Raw genomic sequence first — 26,756 nt, 5'->3', positions numbered from 1 at the left:
CAACTTGGTTTTCTCTCTACTGTCTCCTCTGAGCTCACAGATGGCATTAGGAGCTTCTCCAAGAAAACAGTTTTGCTTTGAAGATATTTTTTGTTCCATAAAGATTCTTCTCTTCTACTATTAGATTTTAAAATTCACAATAATCTCCTAATAGGATCCAGCCCCTTCATTGCCCTCTGTTTGTTTGGAAGTTCCCCTATAGTTTGTCTTGGAAGGAAGGCAGAGTCCCCACGATACTGCCCTGATGAGCATCACACACCCCACAGGTCATGGTTAAGAATCATCTTCAAAGACACCCTGAACCTGCGTGAGGGACATATATTCGAAATTAGAAGTGAGTTTGATTCTGTAGTGTTATGTACCTGTTAAATGAAAATAAAATAGGGTGCTTATAGATGCTATATAAGCATGGTATAACAGCATGCCTATATGCTATGCACAGGGAGGGAGAAGACTCAAGCTGCCCATCTTGAACAACAAAAAGAAACTAAAAATTTTTAGCTCTATAAAATAAGTGAAAAGCGTGAAATTTAATCAGTCTTATTTTATGTGAGGCAAATGTACTTGGCTTTTTTTGAGAATCATGCCGTCTGCTCTGGTTTACATAAGAAATTGGGCAAAATCCTCAAAGTATTCGTTCTCAACTTTGCCTTTCCAGCACACCTTGCAATCAAGGCTTGCAAATGACTCACTTTCTAAAATATGATAAATTAGTATAGATTCAAATATCTTTCCCTCTCATATTCTGATTAAAATATTTTTCCCTAAATGTCAAGAAAAGAGGTGAGTTTACCAAGCTTGCTGAAATCACCCATAACTGTGGCTTTCCCTCATGTTGGAGCTCTCTGAGTGCCTGGTTCTTATCACTGTGAATGGCTATTAGCTACTTACATAGTTGCAACCTGTACCATTGTAATGAATGATAGTAGAAATGCATGGTCCCCTAGACCTCTGTTCATTTACTTGGATAATAGTGTGGCACCAAAGCAGTGTCAGGAAATGTACTATAGATAGGAATGTATGTTTCATGTTCCTGTGTTCATCATATTCCTTAGTGTGCAGAAGGACAGACTGACAGCAGAACTCCTGAGGGACCTCAGAACAGTAAGCACCAGACAGCATACAAGTGAAGAAAGAACCTCCCCACATGATGTAGATGTATTGAAGGGTGTGTCATTTACAGAACCAGGCCTTTTCCACAAAATCTCATCTCTTTTGCTAAATAGACTATTGATTTGAAATCTGTTCTTTCTTAGTTTATAAAAAATAAGATGTAAAATTTCCATTTATGAAAGTAGTATTCATTTTAATACTATATACTATTAAATTAGTTGTTTTATGACATAGTCTTTAAATTAGAAAACGACTGTAAGTTCTTGAGGTTTCTCGGTTTATAGAAAGGCTATAAATGTGTTATACGTGTGGCAGACTCTACAAATATTCATTGTAATTTTTTTCAGCTACAGGAAACCAGTTGGCAATTGTAGAATTATACTTAGGAGCTACATAGCATAGCTGTTATAATCTACTGTTATAAATCTATATAAATCTACAACCTGCTAGGAAAGATGGAATCTCTTCCAACTTTTGACTGTAATAAATGATTTCAGTGGACTCTGGTCTGTCTCACAAATGCATTTAATATTTTCTGAACTGAGTCTTTCTTCTATGCCAGGTATGTTTCTAACTGCACGTGCAGGCTACTGATTGACTGACTGAGAAACAAATCATTCTTGCTAAGACATACTCAGCCCCAGCTACTACAAAGATGCATTCTGGGGCCAGAATTGGTCCTTTACTAACAAAGCTTGCTTTCTGCCAGTAGTGATACTTATAACGTGAATGAAAATTCACTGACCTATATTCTTCAGTTTAAATCCTTAAAAATTTAAATTAAAACTTTGTCAACAGTAATTCTAACCATACTGAGGCAAAAAGAGCGTTCCCTACAATCTGGCTGCACTAAATGTAATTCATAACTATCAGAAATCCGTTTTCTCTGCATAACTTTTAAGAACGCTCCTGATGTCTTGAAAATTCCATGCAATTTTCTTTAAAAGTTGGTTTGGAATGCCACTGTGCATCTTGAAGCCCACACACAGTGAGTTAAATTACAGCAAAGCGTATTTCTCAAGCACCATATAGTTGCAAATCCTTTATCCTCAAGTACATAGTAGCGGATTTTCTCCTTGAACAGTGAAGGAAGTTGAACTTGGGGGCTGTTTCAATTTAACACGTGATGTGCCTGCCTCATGCTTGTACCTTGGCTTGTCTTGCCTGGTGGTTTTCCGTCATTCATTCTTGCTTCCTATAAAAAGAATTAAGTATGTAACACCAATTATGAAACTGGACCCATATGATCACCATTTTCCAAGCCTCCTTTCCCTATCCTGGCTTCTGTGCAACTATTTCCTCTTCAGTGGGTGGGCTCATCTAAATGCAGAGGAGAGTGCTGGCTCTCAGTGTGGGTTTACACTCTCATCTCAGCCACCCAGCCTCCTCGGCTTTGAATTCATGCGCTACTCAGCTCACACTTGGGTATTCTCAGTGCCTCATTCTCCTTCCTACCTCGCGTGGCAACCATGACCAAGCCAGGCTCAATCTGTTCACAGAATATACCTTCAGTAAACTATTGATAACCCACCAGGCACCTAACTGTGTTCTCCATTTTTTTGATCCTGCCGTTCTGTCTTAGCCTACCAGACTGGCATGTCTGTCCATCCCCTCACCAGCCCAGCATAATGTACTCTTGGAAAAACAGGTGCCAGCCTCACAAGTATTCATTTACACCAGTGTAGTTTTCCTAATTGGAGTTGTCAGTGGACGGCATGAGGATTAGAAACTTCCTCATATGGGCAGCCGTGGGGAAATCTTTGTCACAAAACAGCTATAATGAACTTTCTAAAAATGCTTTTAGATGAGTAAATAAAACATATTCAATTGTGCATGCCTTTATTTGTTGTTGTAGGCTAGGTATCACAACATACATCTGTAGTCCATACTGGAGAGGTGGAGGCAGGAGGATCCCAGTTTTGAAGGAAGGTGGAGTTTACATAGTAAACCTTTATTTTTTTAAAGGCAATTAAAAGGTGAAAGAAAAGGAGAAGAATTGGATTCTTTATCCTGGCTTGTTTGAAGCCCTAAGATCAAAAGGAATGTTAAAATTTAAACATCCAGGTGCCCTGACTACCCTCAGGCATTGTTCATCATTAGGGGGCACCTTGGAACAATGCAGTCAGTGTACTTGAAGGCTAGCGTCAACCTGCTAGAGGGCATTGACCTGCAGCCCCCTTCTGTAGGAAGCTGCATGGCCTGTGCCTCAGCTTACCCCCACACCTAACAGAGGAGAGGCCCATTGCTGCTTATGTCCCTACAAGGTTTATTTAGTGCAGAGACACAACTCCAATGGCTCTCTCAGCGACATCCAACCAGGCAGAGCCTTTGCTTCCGTCTGTAGTGGTTTTTTTCACACACAATCGACATATGTCTGTACTTATCGTGGAGACAGGTTTGGGAAGTTAGCCAGAGGTCAGGTTCAGATGCAGAGAGAGGAGATTTCATTAGCTCTCTGCCCATTGTTGGAAGTTCCCACACAGCTTCAGATTGGACTTTAAAATAATCACGTAGGTATTAGGAGATGCATGCTTGTCCACAGCCAGTGACTGTGACCCTACTGACACTCAACCATCTGTTGAAGCTGGTGATGCAGGCGGGATTGGCTAGGCTCTGGCCTGAGGCCTCACTCACAGGACCAGGCCACTCTAGATTTCCTTCATTCTGAGATTCCCCAATTTATTTTCCTCCCACCGTTTTCCAGTAATGTACCATTGTAGCTTTGCTGCCCTGGAGAGACTGGCAGAGTGCTGGCTCGTCTCCCCCAGACAAACACTCGTATAAGAAAGTCTTGAGTTCGGCAAACACCTCAAAGCCTCTGGGTACGTTACCTAAGATCTTGCAGGCTGGGGCCGGCGTGACGAAGCAGAGTGAAACCTTTCTAGCTAACAGGCTTGGTAGTGGAGATGGCTGCAGGAATGTCACAGGATGTGCTATGGCTCCTACCAGGAAGTGTCTCTCAGTAGCGTGCCTCCCAGTTCTAAGGTCATGGCAGGCAGAAGTTCTGGTGGCATCAGAGGGGGTTGGGCTAGAAGGTTTCCAGCCTTACTGACTCTGAGAAAATGTTGGATCCTCTGAGGCCACCATCTCTCTATGAGGAAACTGGCCCACAGCTGGCCCCATGCTGTCCTCTCCCCCAGCCTGAGAGTCTTCTCCTTTTCCTGTGTGACTGTCATTTTTTCCCACTGTCTTCCTGCCTCATTCACGGTTTTTTCATGAAATTCACCTGACTTGAAAGGGTGAGAAACATGCTCTGTGTACAGGTAACTCTCATTATGTGATAATATTCTGCAATTTCATTTCCATGATGTAATGCATTTTCATCAACATGACAAGTCAAAACCAAATCTCCAAAATGAAATACATTTCAAATTAAGTGACTTATCATTACAGGTTTTAAAGTAAATTCTCATTACAATAGTAATGTAGATTTTAGTAGTATAGATATAAATATTTGACTAAGTGAAAAATGTATTTCCTTTAACCTAACTCTGTAGCTGAAACTTCCATATAAACTATCTTTGGTTCATAGCCAATAATTTTATTTTCTCTAAATTGGATCCCTACTAGTAAATTCTTGACAGTTGTTACAAAAAATGAAATTATAAAACTCGGTAAATCTGCCACTACATATGAAGGAATTGCTCTTGCATGTATCCTGGGGCCATGTAGGGATTTGAGATCAACATGCTAATGCCATTAGCATCTTGGGGTTTTATATTTGCAAATTAGTTTACTGAAAATATGTACACAATTTCATAATTTCATACTGGAAGATAAGTGAAAGTGGACACGTGTTTAGTGTGAGAATCATAGCCTGTGTTATATTTGACATTACTACATACATTAAAATAATTTGTTGTACTATTTTTTTCTTTTATTCTTTAGCCAGATTATTTTTGTAAGGAAAATCTTTTTAATAGATGGTTTCACTCACAAGACATTTTAAGAATAGAAGGGTTTTTAAAATGTTTTTAAATTTACATTAAAACAGTGAAGGATCTCTGGAGAAGCTGAACGTGAGTTTGGCTTGTGGTACGTGGTGTGTAATACCTTTTTTTGGCTGTCTTGAGACTACACAACTTGAGGGTAGAGATTTTATTCAGTGCAAATGATGCTATGAAATCTATGTTTCCACCAAATTCGTAAGTTAAATTTTTAACAGTAATCAGATATCTTTGTTATTTGTTGAGTACTGACTTGTTGAGTACGCTAAATCGCTTCTGCGTATCCATATGGAAAAAAAAAGCATAAAATTTTATTCTTAATGTTATCCTTCTTACTTGCTCTCAAAATGATCTTCCTTAGGTAGCAGACCCTCACAATTCGATATGAGTGGGACATGTGAATACATCTCACAGCCCCCTGCACAGCACAGAGAAGGCCATCCTAAGACCACTAGCCTACATGTGACGCAGGCATGCAGAAGAGGCGGGGCTGTGAGCTCACTCCTTCATGGACAAGGCATCGTGTGTAGTAGCAGACTAGATATTGACAAGTTCGGAAGTGGTGGGTATAGGTGATTTGGAAGGCAATGTTAAAAGCTTTGCTGCAGTTAGACTTTCTGCTATAAATTTAGGAGTTGCTGACAGTGCAGGCAGAAAGCGAGAAAACAAGTTTGTCTTCCAGAGGCAAAGTCAGCAGTGAATAGGGAATAGGTGTCGCTGGGAAGAGGTTAGCAAGGAAGCCGTTATTAGTGATGACAGTGGGACTGTATGCAGAAGGGTTTCCTAGGAGTGCGTCTGCGTGCTGCACGGTGCTATTCTGTTGACACCTAGCTACTGTGATCTGGTACTCAGGATTTAAAAGTCAAAATGGCTCAGTTGAGAAACTTAGAATGAGGAATTTATAGCCAAATAAATCTATATACATTTATATTTAGAGTTGAGCGATGTGTGTGTGTGTGTGTGTGTGTGTGTGTGTGTGTGTGTGTGTGTGTAGACGTCATGGACACAGAAACAGGCCTGCCTCCTTCTGTTTGTATCTTCTTTCTGTGGAGAGAGACAGGTAGGGAGGGATGAAGGGAGACAGAGAATTTGTATAATTTAGAAATCATGAAAACATGAGTCTTGTATCTAGTACGTAAGAACAAAGGCAAGGTGGTGGTAGCCCTGAAGCAGCAGGGATCTGTTATCACCAAAGGCCAGGCAGACTTACATCCCTGATCTGGGCTGATATCTTGATATCTAAGGGCTTTGTAGAACTGACCCTAACCCACACCGGAGCATCATGGGAGAGCTGATCCTTGGGACAGTGCGTGCACACACACACACAGTCCAGTGCCGGTGCATTTATAGGCTAATGGACTACTTCAAGAGTCTTCTGTATCAGCCTGCCCCTTTGGTTTGAGACGGTGTCTCTCACTGAGCCTGGAGCTGGCCTTTTCTGCTTTTTCTGAGAAGATCCCTGTCTCCTTCTTCACAGTGCTGGTACTACAGGGACAGGCTACCACATTAGGCTCTTTGGAGGGTTCTGGAATACTCCGGTTCTGAGAACCCAGGCTCTCATACACCTTATTCACTGAGCCATTTCCCCAACCCCTAGAATTAAATTCCTTAAATCATAGATCTGCGGACATTGATGTTAAAAGGTAAAAACGTTTCCTGTAGCTCTCTAACATGCTAATTACATGCTGCTTACCATCACATGACCATGTGTTTCTCAATCCCAATTTGCCAGTGGAATTCTTAATGAAGTTCACCCTTTCCTGTTTAAAGAGAGTACTCGTGATGCATTGCTGTTTGTGTGCAGTATGTCTCATTCTCACGGTAAGCTAGCCTCGTCCTTCAGAGATACAATGCAAGTCACAGACGAGAGCTTCGTAGTAAGTAATTTAGAATTTTCTAGTCATCACATTGAAAAACGTGAACAAGCACTAGTAAGAGTCATTGTAATCGCATTTAATGCAATATAATGAAACTACTGTCACTTCAGCCCAATAATCAACTTATATTGCCTATGAAATAGTTTTTCTTACCCTGCCTATGCAGCACAATCTGTATTGCGTTCCTGGCCCTTGTCAGTGTACACTGCCCTTGTATCAGGTGCTTCATCACTGTGCAGGCTTACGGCACCTGTGCTGGGTGGGCCAGTTCTAGGTTCACTGCCTTTACTAGGTTCATTATAATTTCATAAAATATGAAAATGACTGGCGGTTACTTTCTTTGTGGCAAACATGAAACCAGCCACCGAACATAGATTTTCATCTGTTTTACAACACTGGTGACTGGAATCTTTCTTTATCTCCCTAGTTAGAAACTTAAGTTTGTCTTCCACTCCACCCTTCCAAGGTCTTCCTGTTTTTATAATCTCCTCCTTTTGTCCTCAGCTGTTCTGTCATTTATAAATCCAGCCGACTGTGCATCTGATACCTCAGAGGAAAAGCTGACAGAAATAAAAGGGGCGTCATGAGCTCCTGCCCTCTTCTGTGACTCCTGGCTTGTTTGGAGGATAATGAAATCTTTTTCTTTAACTTTTTATTTGTTCTTTGTGGATTTCACATTGTACACCCCAGTCCCACTCATGTTTCCCTCCGCTTGCACCTGGCCTCTACCATTGCAACCTCTTTACCAAGAGAGAAAAAATACTTAGCTGTGGAAACTTCAGTGTGTCATGTTGCGTCCCCCAGTATAGACTTCTCTGCTTGCAAATGTTTATCGAAGTGACTTATTAGTCTGGTACAAGGCCTCTGGCTTGACTTATTAGTCTGGTACAAGGCCTCTGGCTTGCTGCCCTGTATTGTGGGGATCTGTAGGACTAGCCGGCACCTTCATTCACTCCAGCAGTTCCTCAGTGGGGCAGATGTTCTGGTACACCAATTCAGTGACCTGGATCTGGACCTTAGAGTTATCTGAGCTGCTCAGCCCTCTGCTGACTCTCCTGCCTTCACGCCCTCAGGGTCAGCTCACCAGCAACCCCTGCTACCCGGGCCAGGTCTACCCTGTTGCTATACCAAGTGCTGCAGCCGGTGAGGGCCATGGCCAGTTCTCCCACTCTCATGACCCCCAGCTCTGCAGCCTGCCATAAATGGTGAGGGACCAGGAAGGGGAGGAAGGCATGTCTCCTGTATCAGTTCCACTGCATAGCTGTCAGGCAGCAGGGCTGGCTCTCCCATCCCAGGTCACCCGAAGCCCACATCCAGAGCCAAATCTGCTGTGCTGCCCAGGTGCGGTGCAGGGCCTGCTCTCCTGTTCTCCTGACCAGTCTTCTGCTCCTGGGGGTGAGGGCAAAGGTAGGTGAGGGGGGTCTCTCCCTAGACAATGCCACCACATGGGAGATGAGAGGTATGGTCAGCTCTCCACTGTGCAGCTATCCACCTCAGGGGTGGCGCACGTTCCTACAATGTGCTAGGCTGCTCTCCTGAAAATTACAGCTGCCTAGTGGTGTGGTCAGCTCTTATGGCCCCAAGGCCAGCTCTTCCATGATGCTCAGGTGAGAGGTAGGGCCAGTTCTACAAAGCCCTCAGGCATCAGCATATCACCAGAAGACAGCCCAGACTGGGGACATCTGCCTGGCCTTTGGTGGTCACAGATCTCTGCCACGGACCTAAATGTGGCCCCTGGTGGCAGCACAAGCCAGGATCCCACCATGGTCCCAGGTGGCATCAACTGGCTACCCACATCAGCCTGTGCCTCACTACCTTTGAGTCTTCAGTTCTGCCTGTCTTCACTGTGCCCACCCACATCCTTCTGTTTCTCTCTCCCATCTTTCTATCACTTATTTGCTCCTCTTAGTGGCAGCCGGGGTCTGTGTGTCTGGGGTCACCCCAGGGGTGCTATGCCCTGCTCGTGCATTATGCTGCCAGGCAGGGGTCGTCTTGAGCATGATCTTTCCCCCTGTGCTCATCTCAGACTTGCTGTTTTTCAGGGAATGTTGGGCTACTAATCATCCCCATGTTCCTAGGTCAGAAAACAGCATAGATGCAGCCTGTGTCCTCTCTCCCACCTACTGACATGTGACAAAGCAGCCACACCTTCTGGGGCATGGATAATGAGTTCTTGATGTTTTCAGGAAGTCCTTGCCATGGTACTGTTAATGTAATAAGTAGTAGAAAATATAGTCCCTAGCTGAAGTGCTTGGAAGGGCCACAGTCACTGTGTGGATTAGCCTCACTTTGCAGAGTGGGCATGTGTGACGTGTGGGCTTTGCTCTGTGATGAACCTGCTTAGGTATCGATGGAGAATTATTAGAATATTAATTGGTTGCATCTTGGTAGTTCAGTATTTATTGGCTCTTTCAGTCTTAACAATTGTAGACTTTTTAAAAAGACTGATTTATTTTACTTATGTGAATGGGTATTTTTGCCTGCATGTAGATATGTGCACCACATGCATGCCTGTCATGATGGATCCATGGAGCTGGAGTTACAGGCAGTTGCGAGCTGCCATGTGGGTGCTGGGAATTAAACTCTAGTCCTCTAGAGGAGCAGCCAGTGCTCTCAACTGCTGGACCATCTCTCCAGCCCTGTAGAGCTTGAACATCTTTATTATTACTGTTAGGTTCATACAGAAATGTGTCCTCTGTTGCCTGGGGAGAAAACATAAAGAGCAAGCGGAGCATAATCTGGATTGACCTTCATCTTTGACCCTTCACCACATCTTCTTGGCTCTGTGCTAGCTGCTTAGTGAGTACCGCTCACACCCAAAGCTCTGAGCTTGTTTTCAGTGAGACTTGGAGGTCTGCAGAGGAGAGGTCTAGTCCCAACTCTGGGCACTAGCTGGGAGTGAGGACATGTGAAAGTCCTCATAATTTTTTCAGACAATTATTGCATTTCTTCCAAATCTGTGTGTGCTTGAAGGCAGAGGGTTTAATTGCTTTGAAGTAAATCATGACATATCTAAACATCTATACGAAGATAAGGGGATTGTTTAGATGCTCTGAACCTTTTCTTGAACTCTAAATTAGTCATATAAATAAATGCTGGAATTGATGAGACAGTTTTAAAGACACAGCGAGGAAATGCAGCAGTTATAATTTGCCTTGAACCTGTTCATCCCATCAAACAAGATGGAGAACTTAATTGTCATATGGGTTACCTTTATAACACCATAGAAGAGCAGAGAAGGGAAGTTGAGGAGTCATCAGGAGGTTGCAGAAAGAATGAAGAGTTTAGGCTGGTGTGGCGAAGACAGGCTGGGTTTCCATAGGAATTCTCCACAGTTGAGACTGGTGTCTGTGATGAAGCCTGAGGGCCCTTCATCGCAATCTATGGGCATCAACTCATGGTGTAGGGTCTAAGGTTTGTGTCATACAGCAGCACCCGCCTCTGTCTCAGCACATCTGCCGGTAGCTGGAAGGATGGTGCTGGAGTGGACTTAGGTTAAAAACTCAGGTGCGGACTGCATGTCATCAGCCTTGTAGTCTCAGTTTTTCAAATCTTTAAGTGTCTCCTTGTACCATGTTTCCATTTTCCACTCCATGTCCCGAAGCTTTACTCTGTTTAACAACAGCAGTTGTTGTGTTTTTTTTTTTTAAATGCCTTTAAGTAGGTTTCACAGAACTAATTTAAATGCTGATTAGTGTAATACTATTTATTTAATTTATTTAATAGTATTTATTTTATTTGATAATATTATTAAATTAAACCTTAAATGAGACCAGATCAGTTGAATTTCTGAGTATGAAACTCATATCATTTTTCAAAAGTAAGTATTTTAAGATCGTGAATAATTTATTAAAGCCTTCAGAAATTTCGTTAGGGTACAGTTACACTGATGCACACACATTCTCCAGGGACATTTGGTTTTTAAGAAAGGAGAATTTGGTCTATCTTTCAAATAAAGCATACTGGAATTGATGACACAGACACCCATGTTTTTTGATCATGTGATCTTCTCATGGTTTAATTTTCGAATTGGAAAGAGCTCGTGTAGCAGAAGCTAAGATGTGTGCAGTATTATCCCTAATCTTTTCCCTAGAACATGTATTCAGATTTAATGTGAAATAATTAGCCTTGGACTGCATTGATAGGATTCAGCTCTATATTTTATGTGTACCTATGAATATGACAGTTTTGTTTAATTTATAAAGTACCAAAACAGCAGAATATTCTAAGTGAAATGTATAATGCTCTAAGATAATTCTAATTTTTAGCTTTCAAAAATTGTTATTGGTATATGGTATATAATAGAGAAAATGTTCATCTACTGTAAACACACAACTTGAGATGCTGAACATAATCCAATAGCAGTGCCCAGATCAACAAACATTTCAGCTTCGCCCCAGTACCCCCTATTTCCTGTTCCAGTGATAGGCAGAATTATGACTCATAAAAGCAGAGGTTATTGGGACATTATAGAAATCCCCGTGTCTTATGTAAGTTAATCCTGTTATGTTACTGTTGGGAGTATATAACACGAGGGCTGGGAAGGAAGATGGGTAGTGAGGAGAGCACTGCCTCCTGTGCCCAAGGCTGTGGGGTCAGTCTTTGGAACCACAAGAAAAAATGTAATTCTAGCAATAATTTTAACCTGAAGGTAAACTATGAGTTAATTACTCACGATCTCAAAAGAAGTACAGGAGGCTGACCACACACACACACACACACACACACACACACACAAATCCATGAATATATACACTTACATAAATATACAACATAAAAGGATTTAGACCTACTGAAAAATTTTCTGACTTAAAATAATGATATTAATAGAGAAAATTATCTTACTAAATTTTAAAAATTCAACTTTTAAAAACATTTGTTGTTATTTGATATCAACATGGAGAGTTTCCTTTTTAAAAGAGTATTGGCAGTGATCTCTAACATTTAATGGAACTGACTCCTACCTGTGATAATCAAAAGAAGCAGTCTAGCTTAGGTTGGTGTGTCTGCTATTTTGCCCAAGTCTTCTTGGTTTATGAGACACAATCTTACCATGAAACTTAACTTTTAAATATGTATAATTAATCATACCTTCAGTGCGGTCTTTAACATACTTTAGAGCATGTTACTGTCCAGTTCTTAAGTCTGTGTGACATGGCCCTGACTACAGTGCTTCTGAAGGGAACCTGTGTCCTTAAGAGGGCATCACTCTAAGAGGGTGATTGAGTGGGATAAAGATGTCAATAAAACCAATGCAATATGACATCAGATAGAAATTTTTACTTACACACTATTCTGTTTTGATTTGTTATACTTTGCTAGATAGCACCATGACATAGAGAAATTATGATTTGACCAGGAAATGTCTGATCAGTGACAATAAAATATTAGTCTTTTCCAGTATTGTATTAGTTATTTTCTTGTTGCTGCAACAAAATGCCTGAGAGAAAGAAACTTAAAGGAAGCGGGCTGCTTCTATTTTCTATTCCTTGGGATAAGGCCACTCATGGCAAACAGTGGTGGCAGCAGTGTCTGCAGAAGCCTGCAGGAAGCGGGCAGAGGCGGCTGGTGGTGCGCAGTTCAGCGGCTCCTCTGTATGCAGCCCAGGACACCACACCTCACTCAACCCAGTCTGTAAATTACCTCACAAGCTTCCCTGAATGTTAGCCTCCCTGGTGACTCTAGAAGCTTTCCATATGACAGCCAGTACTAGCCATTACAAAGGTAAGTACTGTTCAAATGAAAACTCTAGGAAAAAAATATTAGATAAGTATCTTGGAGAAAATATAAGAAATGTTCTCATTCCTGTAAGTCTTGGCTTTTGTGTCCAAATTCTTCTGTAGAAAGCCGAAAACTAAGAGAAGCTGCCCTGTCACTGGACTTGCCATGGCATTAGAGGTTCTGCTTAAGTCTGTTTGCCATGAACTTATTCTATGGGGCATTGGTGAGGCCAGTTATTCTAACTTCTCAGTTTCTGGTCTATTTAAAAGAGGAAGAGCAGAGCCCATCAGAAGCACACACATTGTAGAGAACTGTCTTGCACCAACTTCCTCCCCTAAGGGAAGGAAGAGAACCTCTTCTTGCTTTAACTTATGTGTGGATTAAAACATGGGAAAAATAGGAAGGAGAAAACACAAGAGAGAGAAATCTTGAAAGAGAAAATCATTAATTTTTCAGATTCAGGCTAAGGGCTTGAATGGCATGCTCTCTACTGTTTGCTTTGAGCCAGCCAAGGCTGTGTGCCCTAATGCAGGGACCAGGTAGGGCATATACCAGGTGAGCTGGGTTAGAGTTAATTACTGAAGCCAGTGGGGCTACATGATGGCTGCCTGGAATTTCCAGTTATTTTCCATACTTCTGATGTATTTGTGGCTTAGAATTTTATCCACCAAAACACACTCGGAAAAGACATGTACAATTCTTCCTATGTCTATAAAGCTCATTAACTTTTTCACTGCAGAAGAACAAGCAGAAATCTGTATGAGAATAACAAGATTCTCAAATATTAAATACGTAATGATAGAGATTGGAAAATCATAGCCTACTTTGATAAGCTGTATTAGAAAATTAGGAAAAAAAAGTGTTTTGTTCTATATTTAACACTGTCCTCTCCACATCAGGCCAGGATATTTGGTGATATATAATATTTTCATACCGAAAATGAACTCCACCATCATTTAACATTATACTCAAAGTGAAAAAATTTTTGTCCAGTTCATTTTTATTATGAGAAAAATCTCAAAATTCAGTGGCCTATATACCTGCTCTAATATACTATTTTTAAAAGTCTCACAAGGGGAGGTGTTGTCATTGTGTATATCTGTATTTGTGTGTATATAATTTTTATCTTAAGAATTTTAGGAGATTGGTTAGTTTTTAAATTTTTCTTTTTTGAAACAAGGACTTGTATAGTCCTAGGCTGGCCTCAGACAGTTCAAAGAAGGAAAATCATATTTCATCTGTCCTCTGACTTCATTTAAAAGAAATTCTGATATTCTTAGTCCAGCAGATTGCATTTCACTAAGTATTAAGATTAAATCTCCCAACCGTAAGCAATGGAGTGATATACTTATGTGTGGCAAAGGTACGCTTTAGCCTCGGGATCCCTCAAGGTAAGTCACATCGACTCCTCCTTTCCAAGCAGAGGAAAGAATATTATAAAGTAGCTGATAAACAGTTCAGAGATGATTTTTCTCCCAAAATAAATAGTTTCTAACTGCCAAAGAGAGAGATTAAACTGGAAGGAAAAACAGGTCTGAAGAAGCAGGTTAAGTCTCGGGACCAGGAGAGGTAAATATAGCCAGGCTGCCCTGGAATGGCTGCCTTCGCTTCCATATATTACAGTTTCACCCAGGCAGGAACAGAGTAAATTGCCAAGACCAACACACTCATCTTCCCTGACTCCTGAAACCATACTCTGCCGAGGATTCATTGGAAGAGAAACCATATCAATCCTGAACAGAGGTAGTCACAGATAGCTCTCAGCACAGGTCTACAGTCTGCATGCATCTTTCCTCCTCTGGGGCTGGCACGCCTTGATGTTAGCTCAGAGCCCCTCCAGTCATGGCTCTGGATTCCTTAATAGCAAATGAATTCCTCACCTTACTCTGGCACCTTTTCTTTTGTCTCTGCTGACACATGGGGTGCCCTGATCCTAGAATATTAGAATGTGGGTGGTGAGGAGACTAAGAAGTAGTTTCTAGTTGTACCGAAGGACTAGAAATCTCTTCTCACCTGCCTAGGTTTGGGAAAGTTCCTTTCTGCCCCCTGACTCTCCTAGCTCTCTCTGGCTGAGTACAAATGGCAGACCCACTGTACTGTCAGCTTCAGTTCCTAAGCCTCACATGAAGTGTGAGCATCGTGATGAGATATTTCTGTTTGCACCAATGAGAATCCTGCATCCTCATTTGGATATGCTTTATATGCAGGCCCATGTCTTCCTATGAGAATGATGTTTAACTAATATGGTTAGCATATGGAATTTGCATGAACTTTGTCAAAGTATCATATGTAATTCATTATTATGTAATTCATTATTATCCATACGCAAAGTTGTCACTCAGAGTTGAACATCACTGGCAATGACAATGGAATGGGCTATTTGTCTTGAAATACAGAGATCAGACAAATTATAATAAGTTCAGACTGAGTTTTAAAAATATTTATATATGTTTCTTATGAAAAACTGGTCAGTATATGAAGCCTTAATTAGCCTGATTTAAAGATTACACATCTTAAATATACTAAATAACATTTTGTATCATAAATATAATCTGTATAGTAAAAATAAATTTAAAATTATGAAACAAACATTAAACTACCTCCAGGTGCTGTGGCATTATGGTTAAGTTCAGTTTCAGTGGAGTTTGGGGCCTGGATAATATCCAAAGATAAAGGCCAGTGCACCCAATGTTTTCAGAACTCAAATACACAGTAATTTTGAAGAACGGGGATCCAAGTTATCACCTCCACATCAGACACACTAAATCTGTCATGGTTTGCGAAGAAAGAAGGGCAGGCTTCACCGGAAGAAGGTATTGGCCCAGAGCTCCATGTTCTCTCCCTGTGTGTATTGTTCTTTGAGTGGCCTTCATAATTGGTTAGATTTAGATATCACTGATCAAGATAAGTTTTCTTAAACATTATGACTCTGTCTCTGCCCCCTTACCCTCCTGTGTGTGTTTCCTGTGTCATCGCTTAGGTGTCTGTTAATATAGAAGCTTTAGCCTTACTCCCTGAACTCTGGTGTTTGTTACACCATTTCTCCTTTTGGAAAGACCACTGGCAAGCTCCACCTGCTATGCGCACACGTCTGCCTGTTCACTGTGTAGCCATGGTGGACACACCAGAGACTAAGAAAGTAAGACTTGAAAAACACATATGAAGAGCCAAGAGAAAGAAAGCTCCTTTGTGCTGTTGGCTTCCATATCTGCAGCCGCTACATTCTAATTAATGTTCAGGAAGTCAGTTCTGGAAACACACTGTTAATATGTCCAACTCCAAAGCACAACATTGCTATAACATTAACTCTTTATACAAAAGCCAGGGGTTCAGGCAGTGAGCCTTAGATGTGGACCTAGCACTCTTTTGAGAAGAGAGTGTTAATTTTGTGATAAAAATTATGATCAACATGACATTGCACATCAGAATTCTTGGCAGAAACAAATCCTAGTAGTTCCAAGAAGATACATGTGTAAGATGCCAAAAGACAGTCTGCTGGGCCAGGATTTTCAGCTTTTTGTTTACACTGTACTCTCAGTGGCTTACCTGCTTGCTACTCAAACCGGCACACTTCTTATGTTACATAACAGTATCAATCGTATTCACTAAGTTCATACTATGAATTTAATAAATTCTTTCAATCTGCTTACAGAATTATTAGTATTCCTGTTTCACAGATGGGGAAACTAAGGCAGGAAAGCTGAAATGGAGTTTTCCAATGGAGCCAGAATTCCAGTGTATTCCAGAACACACTCCCTCAGTCTCTCTTCACCAAGTGGTTATTCATTGATAAGTGATGGTGAACATATATGGCCCAAAATGTAGAGTAGATCTCTACTGTTTAAAAGTGACATGCAATGTTCTGTCTAGAGTGAGACGTAGATGGGTTTCTAGCCAAACTCTGTAACTGTGTCAGAGTGAAGAGCCACGTCTACCCGTACCACGACAGTCCTTAGCTCCCTAAGGCAACAGCCCCAGTTGAGTCTGCCCAGGCTGAATTGAAAGGGATGATCAGTAAGGTCAAGCCATTAAATTCTCTTCCTTCTCTTCTCATTGGCAAATGTCAGGAGAAACCAGGCTTTCTAGAGCTAAAGAAAAGTGCTCTGAAAGTTTTATCCGTAGCACATGGATGTGGGTACAGTTCTGGAATCCATACACTGCATTTTTCTGGAGAAAAATGCAAAGGAATTGGGAAATAACTTCTGAGCCTCCTTATAGAGCCTGGCAGTGGTGGCCCGTTCTCATTAAAGATAAAGCAAGACAGTTCCTATAGAGGAAACCTGGTTTCTCCCTCTTAGCTCAGAGAGTCACTAGGAACAGGATGAATTCCAAATGCATCCGTTTTCTGGGGTTCTGAGGAGGACAGCCCCCTGCACATGTTCTCATGCAGGGATGTCCTCCTCACTGTCACATGTAATCAGGAATTAAGTTCTTGGCACAAAACTCTACTCAGTTTCCTTCTTGGCTGTGAGGAATTTTAATCTCGATGTTAAATTCCAATGGGAAGTGTCCCCTTCATTAACGCTAAACAAAACCTGAGATTGTCCTGATGTTTGGATTTTCTTTTCCCTCATGTGTATATGAGTGTGTCTCTCTGTGGGTTATGCATGTAGCTGCATGTGCATTCAGGACAGAAGAGGGCATCACATGCCCTGCAGTTGGAGTTGGAGATGGCTATGAGCCACTCAGCAGAGAACCAAACTTAGGGCCTATGCATGATCAGTGTGCACTGGCCATCTCTCTCACCAGTTCTCTTTAGTTTTTAATTAATACATCTTTTAAAAAATAAAACATAGTGCCATATCTATCTAGATGAATCATTTAATTCTTCTAACTCACGTAAGTGATGGTTTCACGGTAAAGAAATGAGCCATGCAAATGTTCTTTATCCACAGTGCACAATGTCGCTCGCCCTGCATGTCATTCACAAGTGACCTCTAAATACATTGCTGTGCTTCAACAGAATCACTTCTTCAGTCCCCTGCAAGAAAAGTCTTTAAGACTAAAGTACTTAGAAAAGAGACCATTTGTATCCGCCCGTAGATTCAACTCCTATCATTTTTCTTTTCATTGCTGCAAGGGCGTTGATTGTGCTTATGAAAGCATCAGCACCCTGTGTGACATCTTCACGGGAAAATGATTGAAAAAATTTTAAATTGCAGGCGTGGAAAGAAAGTGTTGACCAGTAAGTTTCCAGATTAATCCGTCTCTGCCGTAGAAGAATGAGCAGTAACAAGCTGAACGGTTCTACCTTTCTAGGCCCCCCATACAGACTTACATGGTTTCAGGCCAGTCCCCAATCTGAGAAGGCTGTAAATGTTTTGCCTCCAAGGCATGTTATGAATAGCACTTTTGGATATTTTGTCACTCGATCCTTTTAAGATTGTTTTTGTCAAATAATGAAAAAGGCATTAAAATTGTCCCTCTGCTTTTAAAAATCCCTGACGATTTTAAGTTATCACTGGTAGAATATTATATCCCTGTTTTGAAACATGTATATACAAAAATAAAAAAAACCCAGTGTTCTATTCTTTTAAACAAAGTACAATCCACTAAAAAAATAATCCTCTCAGCTTTCTGCAGCAGTTCCATTTCTTCTGAATGTCCCGTGATGAATTAAACCGAGCGAGTGTTATCTTTTATCACTGGAAAGGGTGGAGAAGAACTCCCATCTAACCTCGCCACAACTTCCTGGGCATGGCTAAGCGCATACTCCAAAGCTACTTTCTAATTCCTCATCCCCAGCCGTTGATTGCAGGGCATCTGCTAACTAACACTGAATTTCTTGACTTTAACTATCTTCACCCTAAAGCCATGTTTAAAAACAATAGACAAGATTATTCTCCAAGGGAAGCGGTTCTGCTTTCTTGGATCCACAGCATGCAGCTAGAGTGAGCAGAGAGCAGAAGCTCCAAGGACTCTGTTCTGTTCTGAGAAACTGGAGCCTTCCTCATCTAACCCTGCACAGTATGTGGAGTTCACACAAAGCGTCTGCTTCATAACATTTCCTTTCATTTGAAAATTGTTTTCCCTAGCTTAGGTTTTGGTACTGAGGAAAAACTCACCTGCCCACATGATTATGTATCTGTTTTTGTTGTTATTTGGTTTATTATTATTATTCCTAATAGTAGAATAATACACATAAAACATTAAAAGTCTAGGAAAAAAATCTTTTGTAATGCTTCCATCTTAGTTACCAAATGAAGATTCTGGTATTTTTTCTTCTCTTCTCTTTTCTTTTCTTTTCTTTTCTTTTCTTTTCTTTTCTTTTCTTTTCTTTTCTAAGTGAAGAGTCAATATAAATTAATAAATTAACCAATAGTAGGTATAAGTTAAAAATCAATATTACTTTGGCCTTTATTTTGTTTATCAAATACAAAAATGTTTCAATAATAAAAGACCACTCCTACAAGATGAGATATATGAGATAAAAGGGAATTCCCAGAGATGTATTCATATTGCAGACAAAGTGATATCTGAAATATTCTGTGTTTCATGTTCGTTGCTCTAACGTTTAACTTAACATGACTTGCTGTCTGACTTTACATTTCATCTCATGTTCTTCTCTTCTCTAAAGAAGAAGACTAACTTGTGAGAATTGACATCTTTTGTAAATAGAAACCAAACATACCAATAAGAAATCTCTTTTAGAATAATTCTCTATTTCAGGGTTGGGTTTTTTTTTTAAACATTATCTTTGCCAAAGTTTGTTTGCCAAGGAAAAACCTATTTTTTACTCCATAGAGCAAGCATCAGTCTGTATTAGACTCTGAAGTGTTTATTCCACTACGGGTATATTTTTTTTATTTATTTATTCACTCAGTTGTTCTTTTACACATTTATTCTGGTCACTTGGTAGAGTAAACTGAAGACAAGGGTGCAGATTATATTTCTGATCAGAAATGTAGCATCTTGTAACCACAGTAGGCATTATCATAAGCTTCCAAAGTTATTAGTTTTTTAAAGACTCCACAAAAAGCAACGCAGTCTTCTGTCCCCATTTTCTAACTTCAGCAGAGACCACAGGCACCAAGTGGCTCGTCTGTGCCTTCCTCCCTCTCTCACAAACACTACTGTCTGTTTGTTTTTGTTTTTCAGAGAAAAGCACCCAAAGATAGCGATTCATTTAAAATTAGCAATTAGTATACTATGTGGTCACTTAATGAACAGCTTTTGGGCTATTTAGCACTTGGCCTCTTTTCCTCGGCTATTTGCAGATTTCTGGCTGTTGCCATTTGTCCCTTACATGGTGTCACTGCTTCACACATTGGGATATGTTTTTTTTTAAAAAAAAAAAACAAAAAAAAAAAACCCTTGGAATTAGTTACCAGCTTCGCCACTCTGATGGGCATAAGAATAGTGAGGGCGGCAAATATAGATGATCTGACCCAACACCATGCAGTATGACAGAAGTGAAGAAAACAGGAGATGGATTAAGGGTTCAAGGCTCCTTAGAGCAGCTTGGAAACACAGCACAGAAGTATGTAAGGGGAGTAGATCCCAAACTGACGCATTCCCAGCAGAAAAGCGGGAACATTCTCCCAGTTAATTCTGGAACCGATCCGTAGTCTGCACCCCCTCCACTGAACACTGGGCTTTCTCTGGAGACCCTTGGCAGCACTCCATGTCAGCCAGATGCCAGCAGCATAAGAGCCCATCATCCTTCAATGGGCCATGCTCCAGAGGCGCAGATAACTCTCTCAAACCCTGAACCCGGATCACAAGACTTTGGCATCCATTTCCAATTAATTTGGTCACAGGAGTTTATCTGTCACCATTCTTCTGTCACAGCCGTATGTGGTATGCCTGCCCCACGTGGATTATCAACTATTAAGGACAGTGGCCTGCAGAATTCCACCCCCAAGCCCCCAAGTCAACTCCTATTTTGTTACTTTGAGTTTAAACTAGGTGAAACTAGCCACGAGTTTGAAAATGAACTTGACGTTTTCAGGCTTCCGTGAAAAGGGATTGGTCAGACTCCTGGCGTGATGACATAGCAGGTTATCATACATGCTGTGCTAATTCATTCTGATTTTCTGCAAAAGGTTAGGTTACTCTAGGAAAGTACATACAACTTCAGTAGAAAATATTCTTCTCCTTGCCCTCAAAATACACATTTGATAAAGTTATGCATGTGCCAGTACTGACTGGTGCTAAAGTGAGTAGTGGTGTGCAAGCACAAGCGATCCCTTTAGGTACTTAGCGATTATCTACCTCAAAGGTATTAACTCCAGTGCAGCGCAGGTAGGAACCTGGATGACATGGCAACCAGTTTATATGGAATTGACTTGGACTCAGCTGCTATTCAGCCTCTTTTGCTTGGAAGAAACCAAGTCATTTTTGCATTATAGCCAATAAAGGGAAGGGTGAGTTTCCAAGCAAAGGACTGTGGTGTGCAGCAAAGCCCACGAGGACCAGGAGTCCATAGGTACCTGACACCTGAAGCTGTCCAGCCGGCTTCCACAGGGTGTAACACTGAAGACCCCGTCAGCCCTGCTCTGCCAACAACAGGTGCTCATTTGTTAATAGTAGCACACAGTATATGAATATTATAAACGAATTATGTTCAACTTACGTTATAAATTTATAAGACATAATAGCTTGAAAATTAAGTACAATAGAAGTTGAACTCTGATTCTTCAAAAGTGTTTTCAGTTTCTCAGTCAACCCTCAGGACAGTTAGCACGACAGTCTACTGTCCTGTGTGACTTCTTCCCTGTACCATCTCTGCTTTGATATAGCTAGTTCAGACTGGGAAAGCGGAGAATCCAAAACCTTACTTATATGGATTCCTAAGACGATACACATGCTCGCCTGGTACTTACAAAACAAGACTTACAAAAAGCACTCATCTTGTAGGATCAGAAACAGCTCTCATTCTTCTCTCTAGGATCCAAACTCATTTTGTTCCCGTTAAAACAAACCAGTCCAGAGCATGCCCTATACAACCTGTCTCTCCTTCTGTCTTTCTCTCCTGTATCTCCCCTGTACCTTACCTGTTCGTGTGTGTCATACCTAGTCTTTTCCCTTTCCACCCCTTGTGTGCATTGGTGCAGGTACAATACAGTGCATTCCAGATGACCTGGGAAACCCAGCAAAGTACCAGTCCACCCCAGACTCCACCCGCCTTTCCTGGATTGGATGTTACATTGATCCTCCAAGTGAATCTTTGGATTGCACTCCAGAATTTACAGTCTTGGCCCATGACTTTTCTTGTGGACTTGGGTGGTTTTTGTTTGTGGACAGAGAAATAAAGGGAAACAGAAAGGTGACTGAAGGAATAAGAAACCCGGGGAAAGAAAGGGATCAGTAAAAGTGGCAGTGAAGCCTTAGACAACATTCCAGGTGTGCCTTGTTTAAAGGTTTTCTTTGTTCCTTTTCTTTATTTTTTCTCAAACTAGCAGATCCCATGGCCGGTAATGTCAGTGGGGCAAAGGACAGGGCTGTTGCTGTCAGGGCCAAGGCACGTGGAGACGATGGATTTTGTCCACCCGCTGGGGTCCTGATTATAATGGACCCTTAATTATGAGACTACAGCAGGACATTAATAGAACCTATCACCTGTTGGAAAGAGCACCCGAGGGCTGTATACTAGAAATCTATTAAATATGGCATGAAGACAGATCACTTCCTCTTTCTTGACATTGTGGTCAGGATATATGCTCAGTAAAACCGTGTCTGTGTGTCCTGTCAGTTACCCTAAAGGCTGCATAAACCAAGTCTAGCCAGACAGCACTTGGAACCAATGGGTGTGTTCACCTCTGGTTCTCAGCAGCAGAAACGTTCACTTTGAACTGCGGTTGATCTTACAGTGAGTTCACTGCCAGGGATCACACCTATGCCGGCAGCAAGCGAAGGATGCCGGGGCAGAGAACTCACTCGGTGCTTCCATTGCCAATGTTGAGGATTTGTATTTTTATGAATGTGGTGCATTTCCTTGACATCCTATTATAAAAAGTCTTTTGTACGGAAAAGACACTGATGGCCCAGTACAATAATCTTGTACAGTATGCCCTGGTGTGCCGTAGCATACAAACACCCCTTCAACTCGCTGTTGCAAATCAAAGAAAATCCATTTATGAATTTCCCAACTGTCAGTGAAAGCTACTTCTCCCCACACCCTTTCTGACCTTATATGGAGAACACTGTATATTCAAATATATTTTATCTCTTCGTGCTCAAAGTTCGTCTTTGCCTTTTATTTAATGTTCCCAATGAACATTATATGAAACCCCTCATTCAATTGTAATTAGAATTGGGTCTCTACACTCTGCCATCCTGGAAATGCTGCACAGAGAGCAAGCAGTCATGTAAAACATTTCACAATTGGCCTCGGTTTAGGAAGCCATGTTGTACATTTTGTCTAATAAAGTTAAATTCAAGCACAGCATTCCCCACAAGGAGGCATGTTTCAGGTGTAACGAGGGTGGATGGTGGAGGCGAACGGACTGTGTGAGACACAGGGGGTAAGTGCATGCTCACACTGTCTATGGTGTCGCGTCCGCTCTCGACCAGCAAGAACAACACGACCACCAGTCCTTCTAACAGCAGTCTATTCAGCAAACTTCAGTCTTCCTCTCTCTTCTTTCTCTTCATCTATATCTCCCAATAATAATCCTCTAACTAACCCGGGCCTCTCACTCTTATCTACTCTCAGTTCCCATCCACTCACAGCAGGCCACGTCACCTCACCAGGCACGCAGCTTCAGCTAATCAGGGCAGCAGGGGCATATCTCCACCAAAATGGATTCGCCAGTATCCTGGTACACCTGCGCAGCTCTCATGATGGTTGTGGCTTATATTCAGGTGAGGAAGTCAGGTGCAAGTCAGAAGACTTAGCTGCAGTCCCTGGCACCTTCTTAGGACTGCCGCCACACCCGCTCCTCACATCTCCCCCTTTATTTTCTTTTTTGGCAGAGAGAATGTCTGTAGATTGCCCCCTGCAGCAATGCCCCTTACCCGTCCTTGGGAGACAAACAGCATTGGTTTGATCCCTGTCTTAGGTTGGTGACATGCCCAGGGAGTCTTATCACTGACTACTTCTCTATCATGCCAAGCCACACCTGGGGAGATTGTCCTGTTTGCATGTGGCAGGTGCATCAAAAGGCCAGGATGTTATCTTGATTGCTGCAAGCAAGCCTCATGGGTGAAGGTAGAGGTCTGATCCCCAGTGTGCAAGCATAGGGGCCATACACAAAACCATCCCTTGGGCTCATCACCCAGAGAGGTCTTGGCCAGCTCCCGTGTCGTTTTTCCTGGGGGAAGGGAACTAGGACACTGAACCTTCATGCAATCAGACATGCCTTCCACAGGATGCCAACAGCAAGCTATCCTCTGTGCATTGCTTAGCCTCGCAACCCATGGCATAACGCAGCATTATTTCTTTAGAGCGGCAAACCGAATCTGAGGAGATTGTCCCACCTCCACTGCAGCAAAAGCCTACGCTACCATAGCGAAAATTCGTGCCTGCACATGCTGCACCTAACACATGTGCCAAACACACAACACACACACTATTACAAGCATACATCCCAGGGCTCCCATCCCTGCTCATCAGCCCTGAAGCAAGGGATAGATAGCCAGAAAGCCATGATTAAAACCAGGCTTATCAAACTAAGTTGCAGACTGATTATAAAGCTGAACATAATCACTACTTTCCTTATTCTGATTAACAAAAAACAATGCCCTTTAACTTAATACTAACATTGCCTTCTATAGGGGCTATCTCTTTAAGGGGTATTCAGGGATCAAAAAGGCATGGAAAAACTTGAACATCATGTCGAACTGGTATCGGCTTCTGGAACACTGAAAGGATTTCCCATCTCGGCTCCATCGTTTGTGCTTGTGGGATCATCCATCATATCCACAGGGGCAACTGGATCAGGAGTCTCATTCTTGTAGCGTCTCACCAACCTCTCCAGCACCCAAAGAGGTTCCGTCTGGTCCATGAACTTACCCTGCCGGCAAACACTGACTGCTGAAAGCACTGACTGCTGAAAGTTCTGAACTCTTTGGTGGGGGAGTCGGTTCCCCTTACGGGCCACCATTTGTCGTGTCCGCTCTCGACCAGCAAGAACGACACGACCACCAGTCCTTCTAACAGCAGTCTATTCAGCAAACTTCAGTCTTCCTCTCTCTTCTTTCTCTTCATCTATATCTCCCAATAATAATCCTCTAACTAACCCGGGCCTCTCACTCTTATCTACTCTCAGTTCCCATCCACTCACAGCAGGCCACGTCACCTCACCAGGCACGCAGCTTCAGCTAATCAGGGCAGCAGGGGCATATCTCCACCAAAATGGATTCGCCAGTATCCTGGTGCACCTGCGCAGCTCTCACGATGGTTGTGGCTTATATTCAGGTGAGGAAGTCAGGTGCAAGTCAGAAGACTTAGCTGCAGTCCCTAGCGCCTTCTTGGGACTGCCGCCACACCTGCTCCTCACACTATGGGCTGGGTTTTTTCCCTTGCCATGAGAGGAGAACAGCAAGGGTGTTTTTCCTGTGCAATGCTCCCTGTCCTTGAGCCATAGTTTCTTGGGCTGTCAAACAGAAGCTGCTGCCGCCATCCAAGATGTCCTTCAGGAAACAGTGCCTTCTTCAGGGCAGAGTAACAAAGAGTCCTTCACAGCAGTGGGACCCTTGGCTCCCCGTGGACTGAGTGACTTCCTTGCCATTGCCCCCACCCTCCAAATCTCTTTCCCTCAGAAGGAAATGAAGGTACAGAGCCCCAGTGGGTGGGGCAAGAGTCTCACTGTTTCAGGCTCCTTCGTGGTCTACTTGGGTTTCTGTTTTCTGGATTGTCCAGAATAAAACTTGGAACTGCTCCCTCATCACCAAAATGTCTTTTTCTGATACTGCACTTAAGATTCATTTAACAGCTACATCTTGCTGTCGCTTCATAACTAAGCTGTGTCAACTGATCGAGATCTTTTGGTCTACTTCAAACAAGACTCCTCCAGAGCCCCAGAAAAGGATTAAATTTAAGGATTGCCAGAGTATGCAGGGTGTGCTTACTTTTAACACTGTTCTTGTTGGAGATTATTTATTTTCTAAATCTCTTTGCTTTCCTATATAAATCTTAGAGAAAAGCAAACGATTGTATTTCTTGAAGTAAGAAGTCATTTGAAAACTCATTTTTTTTCCTCCTGTGCTACATGCACCTGACAATTGGTGTAGTCTGAAGCATAGCTTTGTGTTCATGAGAGAGAAATAGCCGTCAACAGTGAAAGAAGTTAGCAGTTGTCTTCAGAACAGAAATGATTGTTATCAATATTCCAGCCTTAATGATAGATTCTTCTCACTTTCCCCAACACTTCCTGCTTCACTTCCCAAGGGGCTCTGCGAGAGAAAAGTGCCTAGAGTCACAGCTGAGAGTCCCCTCCCTGCAAGGGAGCCTGGGCTGGAAAAAGCCGCTTTCCAAAGGGTCAAGGATGCAGAAACTGATTCTCACACACTATTACACAGTTTAACTAACGGAACAAATGCCAAAGAATTGCTGGCGCTGGCACGTAGGCGGATGTTTACTTTGTGTGGTTACCATGGATTCCCTTAACATCGATGTGCCGACTGTGATTGAATTATTGCGAATTTAAGGAGATATTTATGATATTATTAGCTCAACCCAATAATTTATCTGAAAGACAACTAAAACTACATTGTATCCAACTTGCTTTGATATTATCCTGCCCTGTGAGCATTGTTTCCATATTCACAATTCCATTTAATCCAAGGAGACTTGCGTATACTTTATGTATAAAGGTCATTGAGCTTTTGATTCTATTGATGCGTGAAGAGACCCTAAGGAGCTGTTAATATATGTTAAACACCAGAATAATCACTTCACACGTGTCGTCCTGTGCAGCGTTCACAGGACATTGTCAGCTCCTTCTTCTAAATTAGAAACCAGGGTTAGAGAGAGGTTAATCACTTAGCAGTCCCGCAGTCCCACACTTGTGAATCCTAGGAATGCAACCTCACTGGTCCCAAAATGTTCTTCTCAGACATGGTGTTTAGGGCCCCATCCATTTGCGCCACTAAGAAATAGAGAGGTGCAAATATCTGGGCCACTCCACAGCCCAACTGAGTCAGAAACTCTGGG

The 26,756-nt window shown here is 42.0% G+C and overlaps 1 protein-coding gene and 1 pseudogene across 2 annotated transcripts in view; one reads left to right on the top strand and one right to left on the bottom strand.

Annotated features, from left to right (window-relative positions):
• Positions 1-26,756, top strand: part of Fbxl17 (F-box and leucine-rich repeat protein 17) — a 458,236-nt gene that overhangs the window by 292,349 nt on the left and 139,131 nt on the right. The gene's annotated exons all lie outside the window — the stretch shown is intronic.
• Positions 8,982-9,098, bottom strand: Gm24730 (annotated as a pseudogene).

This window comes from Mus musculus, chromosome 17, assembly GCF_000001635.26.
Source record: "Mus musculus strain C57BL/6J chromosome 17, GRCm38.p6 C57BL/6J".
NCBI lineage: Eukaryota > Metazoa > Chordata > Mammalia > Rodentia > Muridae > Mus > Mus musculus.
Note: the sequence above shows the minus strand (reverse complement) of the source record. Positions and strands in the feature narration are given on the sequence as shown.